At 34.9% G+C, this 8822-nt stretch overlaps 1 long non-coding RNA gene across 1 annotated transcript; it reads left to right on the top strand.

Annotated features, from left to right (window-relative positions):
- Window positions 1-217: 217 nt before the first annotated feature.
- On the top strand, window positions 218-2506 carry LOC130051976 (uncharacterized). The gene is made up of 2 exons (XR_008800270.1): window positions 218-615; window positions 1167-2506. It is a non-coding gene; the product is annotated as an uncharacterized LOC130051976 (long non-coding RNA).
- Window positions 2507-8822: the final 6316 nt, after the last annotated feature.

The raw sequence follows: 8822 nt of genomic DNA, 5'->3' as shown, positions 1-8822 counted from the left end.
TAATACACAATTTCTCGGAACTTGCGTACTACCTGTTATCTCCCATATGATAAATGAACGTGGACATTGTATATTTGACTATAAACACCTTCCCTCCCCCAAAATCTCAGGGGTGAAGCATCGCATGCTTAGCTATATCTTATCCACAATTTACGCCATCACCCGAGCTGTGGCGGTAACAATGAATCTGTTGTATAAATAACTCAGAACTCGCAAATATTGGCTCAAAATGTACTTTATTTATGTTTTAATGAAGTGGTAGACACCCTACATATCTATTGCATTTCAATTTCGGCTCTTTGTTTGCCAGAAAGCATATTACATATATATGTTAACCTATTAAAAAAAAATGCATGCAAACTTTACACAGTCATTCAATATGCATAACGTGTTACATAACCACACACTGTGTTTACATTTATACCATGGTCCAAGATCAGTATTGAAGTATACATGTAGCTTTTTACACACTAAAAATTCTTTCATACCAGACAGTATACAATCACATGTACTCGACATTATGAATATATATACAACTATGTAATTATCAAGTTAAATAGAACTTTCTGCTGAAAATTGCAAGTGATGTAGCTGCTTAAAAAACGCAGTATTAAGGTAACTCCATACTCGCAGTTTTATCTGATACAAGTTTGAAAAATGTATTTATTTCCATTCATTAGAGTTAAAACTAACAAATTATCAAATAAAATACATATGTCATCACACTTTTTAAGATACGAGACGTACATAAAAAGAATCATATATCACCGTCAGAAAATTGCAATTTTCCTTAAACAGCGTTATCAAAATGTCATACAAACTGGTTATGACGATATAGTAGCATTCATAACAATTTCATGAAACTTTATCTTCACAAAAATATACAAAATGTCTGTAAAAAATATAGGAAATCTATCGCATAATAGACTTGATAAAGAAATCAATAGAAACAGAGTTATTGCCCTTGGATTCAATATTTTGAAACGTATCATAGATTATTCATCTATAACTTACACTTTTAAAATAGTTTATTTTTAACAAGATTTTATACAATAACTATCGGAAAAGACTCCAACAAAATTTATGTTCCTATCACGCATAAATCTAAATAAATCATTGATTTTGCAAAATCTGATGACATCACAGGAGGGTGGAATTACTTTAAGTCTTCCCCGGAAGACATGTGTCGCCTGCTAGTTCATTCTATATGTAATATATCACGTATAATGTTGAAAAAGTAAATTACTGAAATGGTTTTTGTCACTAAACAGGAAGTTGATAAGCGACAGATTCGAAAATGTCTTACACAATACAGTTGGCCACACTGATGCTCTATGCCAAATATCAGGGAGTTGCCCCATGTGGTTCTTGAGAAAACTGTGACAGAAATTTTTTTGCTGTAAAAAATTCTAAGTCCCGGCAAACAGGAAGTTGATAAGCGACAGATTCGAAAATGTCTTACACAATACAGTTGGCCACAGTGATGGTCTGTGCCAAATATCAGGGAGTTGCCCCATGTGGTTCTTGAGAAAACTGTGACAGAAATTTTTTGTGACGACGATGCCGCCAGACGACGACGAATAGTGATCCCTATATGTCGCCACTGCGTAACGCAGGCGACACAACAAGAGACTCATAGGCCATATCAATCATCTGAGTCACCTTGGCTAATATTTTAATGATTTTCTCTCCATATATACTCCGATGTAAAACTTTGATCCCCTACTGTGGTCCCACCCTATATTAATCTGCACTATGACACGAAACTTTCATGTAAATGCAAATTTCTCTGGTCTAGTGGTTCTTGAGAAGAAGATTTTTTAAAGATTTTCCGTATAGATTTGTATGCAAAACTTTGATCCCCTATTGTGGCCCCAAACCTACCCCCAAAACCATGCTTTTAACAAACCTGAATCTGCACTATGTCAGAAACGTTTATGAAAATTTGTGCTTTTCTGGGCCAATGGTTCTGAAAAGGGGACTCTTAAAAGATTTTCCATATATTTTCGCATGTAAAACTTTGATCCCCTATTGTGGCCCTAACCTACCCTGGGGTCCTGGTTTTAACAAACTTGAATCTGCACTATGTCAGGAGAGCTTTCATATCTATTTCAGCTCTTCTGGCCCAGTGGTCCTTGAGAAGATATTTAAATGGATCCACCCTACTTTTGCATTTTTGTGATTATCTCCCCTTTGAAGCAGGCATGGCCCTTTAATTGAATAAACTGGAAAGCCCTTCACCCAAGGATGTTTTTGCCGAGTTTGGATGAAATTAGCCAAATGGTTCTGGAGAAGAAGTCGTAAATGTGAAAAGTTTACAGACATATGGACAACAGACAACGTGAGATCAGAAAAGCCCACTCGAGCTTTCAGCTCTAGTGAGCTAAAAAACCAAGATTGCAGCTAACATTGAATGAAGGTATTTTATGTCATCAGATAGAGAGAGTTTACACACTAGAATGCCCACATTACAAATCTATACAGCTGTGAAAACACCCATGATGACCACAAGTAGAGAAAATCCAAACTGAATGGCGGCAGCTCCACTACTCGAATCGGCACTCCCAGTATATATGATGGGGTCGTATAACACGGAATTATTAAATTTGGGGAATCGGAAGATGAAGAGCTGTTTGCTGCCCTGTGTCCTGAAAGTGGGATAATTTCCAGGCATATCCTCATAACTTCCACCATCCTTTGAAATCTACAAAGACGAAAATTAAAATATTGAAACTACTGTTCCATGTTGTAAGTACTTTTAAAACTAATCACAGAAATGCGAGTTTTCTTCGTTGCAATCGAATATGCAATACTGAGCGTCAAACTCCGATGAGCTGAATTTACTGTACTTGAGTTACCTTCATACTCGCAGTTTTATCTGATACAAGTTTAAAATGTGTATTCATTTCCATTCATTAGAGTTAAAACTTAACAAATTATCATATAAAATACATAGGATTTCACACTTTTTAAGATGTGAGACGTACATAAACAGAAACATATATATATCACCGTCAAAAAATAGCAAATTTTCCTTAAACAGCGTTATTAAAATTCCATACAAACTGGTTATGACCACAGGAAATTGCATCGCTTGGGGTCGAATTTACTATATAAAGAGTAAAGGTATAGAACTCTAAATATAGGGTACCCAAGTTAGCCGATGTAAAACAATAAATTAATTGATATAAAATTCTACTTTGTATTTTAATTTATACATACATAATCAATCTACATTACTACCAAAGTTCATCTCTTTATATAGTAAATTCGACCCCAAGCGATGCAATTGCCTGTGGTTATGACTATATAGTAGCATTCATAACAATTTCATGAAATTGTATCTTCACAGTAAATAATAAGTAATAAAGGATAATATATCGCATAATAGACTTAATAAAGAAATCAATAGAAAGAGTTATTGCCCTTGGATTCAATATTTTGAAACATATCACTGATTATTCATCTACAACTTCGACTTTTGAAATATTTTATTTTTAACAAGATTGTTTTATAATAACTATAGAAATAGATTCCAACAAAATTTATGTTCCTATCATGCATAAATCTAAATTTGAATCGTTGATTTTGCAAAATCTGATGACATCACAGGGGGATGGAATTACTTTAATCGAATTATTATTTCTGTGGAAAGCTTATTGTTATTTTTATAGTTCATTGTATAGTAATTCTCAAGAAACAATCACAAATCACCCAACGTGATTGAACTTTGACCCCATGAGGATTATTGGACCTTAGTAAGAATTTTTGTTAGCACTATACTCCTCGTTAACCGTAAATGCGATGAACATCAAACATTAACTGAACTATGGAGGTCATTTAGTAGAATATTGACAGGGGAAAAAAAAGAAGGAATCAATGACCCTTTACGAGAGTTATTGCCCCTTATGTTTTACGATTTCTACATAAAACACGTAAAACTTGAGAACGATTGGTCATAGGGCACGGGACCAACTTCAATGACATCTGTGACCTTTGACCTTGAAAACTGGGTCAAGGTCAAGTCAACCAAACAAGAGGTCTATGAACCACATCACTCACCTGAGTCACCTTAACCCATATTTAAAGATTTTCCCTATATATTTGCATGTCAAACTTTGATCCCTATTGTGGCCCCAACTTGTCGCCAGGGGCCATGCTTTTAAAAGCCTTGAATCTGCACTATGTCAGAAAGTTTTCATGTAACGGATAGTAACGGAAATGAATGATGATAGTAACGTAAGAACTTTCGTTACTATCATCCTCGCTGTTTTTTCAACGACAAATTTTCTGTTCATATGAGCCGTATAAAATATAAAATAACACCTGATCGTAATTGTTGCTAGTGTATATTTCTTACCTACATATAATTCGCAAATAAACAATACAAATAGATATAATAAGTAAACGTGGTCTTTCCGGAATTTCCTTCCGCCATCTTGGGATGATAGTAACGATCGTTACTATCATCAGTTTAATACCAGTGAAAATATAACACTATAGCTCATGACTTGGTCAATCGAGTGAATTCTATTGACAATATTGATAAAATTTTGAACACTTGTGATTCTAAGAACTGAGCACGAGAACAATGCGAACGTCGATCTCGAACGCACGTACATGTATGGGCGTTTATAAAAGGGGTTACGTGATTAACTCGGAGGTTACTGTATGTGTCTGAAGATCTTGAATGCAAAATAAAGTATGGTGGTCTGAATTGTTTGCAAATGTGATGTGTTTGGTTTGATTAAAATAAATACTATTGAATAAAATGAAGATCATTTCATATGATGTACTGGACGGACTAGTGAAATGTTTTGCGGACTAGTGAACATCAATAGTCACTAGTCCGTACGGACTAGTGCTTGAAAAAGTTTATTTCGAACCCTGAGAAGTGTTCTTAAAACTTCACTGCCCTCAAAAGTGCATACACTGATGAAAGGCTATAAATAATAGGTGTATTAAATTAAAACATCAAAATATATGACTAATTTGAACTCATCCAAAAGTCATAATCCTGGGTTGTGAAATTCACCATTTTCTGTAAATCCTTTTCTGCTATTCCTAAGTATGCATTTAGATTTTATACAGTATCAGCAAACTTACACATACTAAGTTTGGCCTCACCCTGGGGTCAAAACCCTTACTCTGGGGAAAATCAAATTTAAAATTTTAGTAAAAGACTATCTGCTCTATCCATTTAGTTTTAATTTAGTATCAAAAACACTAAAGAAAATGTTATTTAAGTGTTTTACACATAAACACTATATAACAAGTTTGGCCCCACCCTGGGGTCAGAACCCCTACCAAGGGGATCATGAAATTTACAATTGTGGTAAAGGCCTTCCTGCTCTACATCACTATGCATTTAGTTTTTCTTACATATGTGTGTGGTTCTTGAGAAGAAGATTTTTGAAAATTGGTCATTTTTGGACAGTTTTTGCCCCACCCCTAGGGCCCCAGGGGTGCTGGAGTCCTGAAATTTACAATTTATGTTCCCCTTGTTCCAAATATGTTTCATACCAAATTTGAAAAGAATTGGAATGATAGTTATTAAGAAGAAGTTAAAAATGCCTATTGTTCACACATTTAATAACTGACCATTTTGGCCCCACCCTGATACCAAAGCCACTACCCCTGGAATAATCAAATTTACAATTTTGGTAAAGGACTACCTGCTCTTTCTAAATATCTATTTACTATCCATTTAGTATCAATAGCATTAAAGACAAGAGGCCCATAGGCCTTATCGGTCACCTGAATACTAGTGAAAAAGTATCACTATTTCCATGGACTATGAAATCTAAAAAAAATTTCCTGTTCTGATCTAAGCTAAATTCTAATGTTCAGCAACAGTATAAAACAAGATGTGTTCTTAAAACTTCACTGCCTTCAAAACTGCATACACTGATGAAAGGCTTTAAATAATAGGGTGTATTATCATTAAAACATCAAAACATGACTAATTTGGACTCATCCTTAAGTGATAACCCTGGGTTTTGATTGAAATTCACCATTTTTTGTACATCCTTTTCTGATATTCCTAAGTATGCATTTAGATTTTATACAGTAATCAGCAAATTTACACATAAATACTATATACAAAGTGTTGTCCCACCCTGGGGGTCAGAACCCTTACTCCGGGGATCCCGGGGATTATGAAATTTACAATTTTGGTAGAGACCTTCCTGCTCTCCATCACCATGCATTTAGTTTTTCTTACACATGTGCGATTCTTGAGAAGATTTTTGAAAATTGGTCAATTTTGGGCAGTTTTTGGCCCCGCCCCTAAAGCCCCAGGGGTGCAAGAATCCTGAAATTTACAATTTATGTCTTCCCTGTTCCAAAGATGCTTCATACCAAATATGAAAAGAATTGGAATGATAGTTATCAAGAAGTTAATAATGTCTATTGTTCACACATTTAATAACTGACCATTTTGGCCCCACCCTGATTCCAAAACCCCTACCTCTGGGATCATCAAATTTATAATTTTGGTAAAGGACTACCTGCTCTTTCTAAATATCTATTTAGTTTCAATATAGTATCAACAGCACTAAAGAAGATGGCATTTAAGTGTTTTACACATAAACACTATATAACAAGTTTGGCCCCACCCTGGGGTCAGAACCCCTACCAAGGGGATCATGAAATTAACAATTTTGGTAACAGCCTTCCTGCTCTCCATCACTATGCATTTAGTTTTTCTTACATGTGTGTGGTTCTTGAGAAGATTTTTGAAAATTGGTCATTTTTGGACAGTTTTTGCCCCACCCATAGGGCCCCAGGGGTGCTGGAGTCTTGAAATTTACAATTTATGTTCCCCTTGTCCCAATGATGCTTCATATCAAATTTGAAAAGAATTAGACTGGTAGTTATTAAGAAGAAGTTAAAAATGTTCAATTGTTAAGGCACGACGACGGACAAAAACCAATTAGGTCACCTAAGTTTATACAGGTGACCTAAAAATGTAATTTAAGTGTTTTACACATAAACACTATATAACAAATTTGGACCCGCCCTGGGGTCAGAACCCCTACCAAGGGGATCATGAAATTTACAAATTTGGCAGAGGCCTTCCTGCTCTACATCACTATGCATTCAGTTTTTCTTACATGCGTGTAGTTCTTGAGAAGATTTTTGAAAATTGGTCATTTTTGGACAATTTTTGCCCCACCCCTGGGGCCCCAGGGGTGCTGGAGTCCTGAAATTTACAATTGATGTCCCCCTTGTCCCAATGATGCTTCATATCAAATTTGAAAAGAATTGGACTGGTAGTTCTTAAGAAGAAGTTAAAAATGTTCAATTGTTAACGCACGACGACGGACGAAAACCAATTGCAATAGGTCACCTGAGTCTACTCAAGTGACCTAAAAAAGTTTAATGTTAGTAATGGAAATAATGACCTTTTTCCACTTGATATAAGAAACAAGATGTGTTTGTGGAACACAAATGCCCCCGATAATGGCCAATTCCAAAGATGGCCAAGGTCACAAGGGCAAATATCTTGGTACCAGTAGAAAGATCTTGTCAAAAGAAATGCTCATGTACAATATGAAAGCTCTAATATTTACCAATGTAAAAAAAAATTAAAAGTAGGTTAAATGTCAAGGTCAAAAGGTTTAATACCAACGGAAAGGTCTTGTAACAAGGAATACTCGTGTGAAATATCAAAGCTCTATCACTTACTGTTCAAAAGTTATTAGCAAGGTTAAAGTTTTCAAAAAGTAGGTCAAACTCCAAGATCAAGGTCACATGGTCAAAAATGTTGGTACCCAAGAAAATGTCTTGTCACAAGGAATACTCATTGAAATATTAAAGCTCTCCCTCTTACTGTTCAAAAGTTATTAGCAAAGTTAAAGTTTTCAAAAAGTAGGTCAAATTCCAAGGTCAAGGTCACAGGGTCAAAAAAAATGTTGGTACCCATGGAAAGGTCTTGTCACAAGGAATACTCATGTAAAATATCAAAGCTCTATCACTTATTGTTCAAAAGTTATTAGCAAGGTTAAAGTTTTCAAAAAGTAGGTCAAACTCCAAGGTCAAGGTCACGGGGTCAAAAATGTTGCTAACCACGGAAAGGTCTTGTCACAAGTTATATTCATGTGAAATATCAAAGCGCTATCACTTATTGTTCAAAAGTTATTAGCAAGGTTAAAATTTCAGACAGAATGACAGAATTACAGAATGACAGACAGGACAAACTCAATATGCCCCCCGATCTTCGATCTCGGGGGCATAAAAAATTTGGGGGTTTATTGAGATCAAAATTTTAAATTATGGGTGAAAATACTGAATTTTTATACAAATTTAATTAGAACTTTGTTAAAAATTGGTGTTCTGTTTGGAAAAATATAGAATATCATAACCAACCAAATTAATGAATTACAACATTTGAACTAGTTCAAAGTTTCATCTACCTCTATCATAAATTATAAAATTGAAATACAGGTATAGGAGTATATAAATAATATTGGATGAAACAGCAACTGAAAATCATGCAGATTTAGAACTTTTTGATTATAATAGTTTTCACAGGCACCTGAAGTGTGGAGAGCTTGTATAGATTTTATGTACATACCTTCACCTATTTAGAATGAAATTATTATATACAGAACCAACAATAGGCCCATGGACCACATTGCTCACCTGAGGCACCTTGGTCAAAGATTTTTCACATACCCACACATACATACATACATATAAATAATATACAGGTAACTCTCGAATTATCGCCACTCAATTCATCGCCATTTTCGTTATAACGCCGAATTTTTCTAGGAACATTTTTCCTGTTACTTAAAACTCTCGTTAAAACGCCAAAT

Source organism: Ostrea edulis, chromosome 2 (assembly GCF_947568905.1).
Source record: "Ostrea edulis chromosome 2, xbOstEdul1.1, whole genome shotgun sequence".
In the NCBI taxonomy this organism is placed as follows: domain Eukaryota; kingdom Metazoa; phylum Mollusca; class Bivalvia; order Ostreida; family Ostreidae; genus Ostrea; species Ostrea edulis.
The sequence above is the reverse complement of the archived record's forward strand: the minus strand, read 5'-3'. Positions and strand labels throughout refer to the sequence as shown.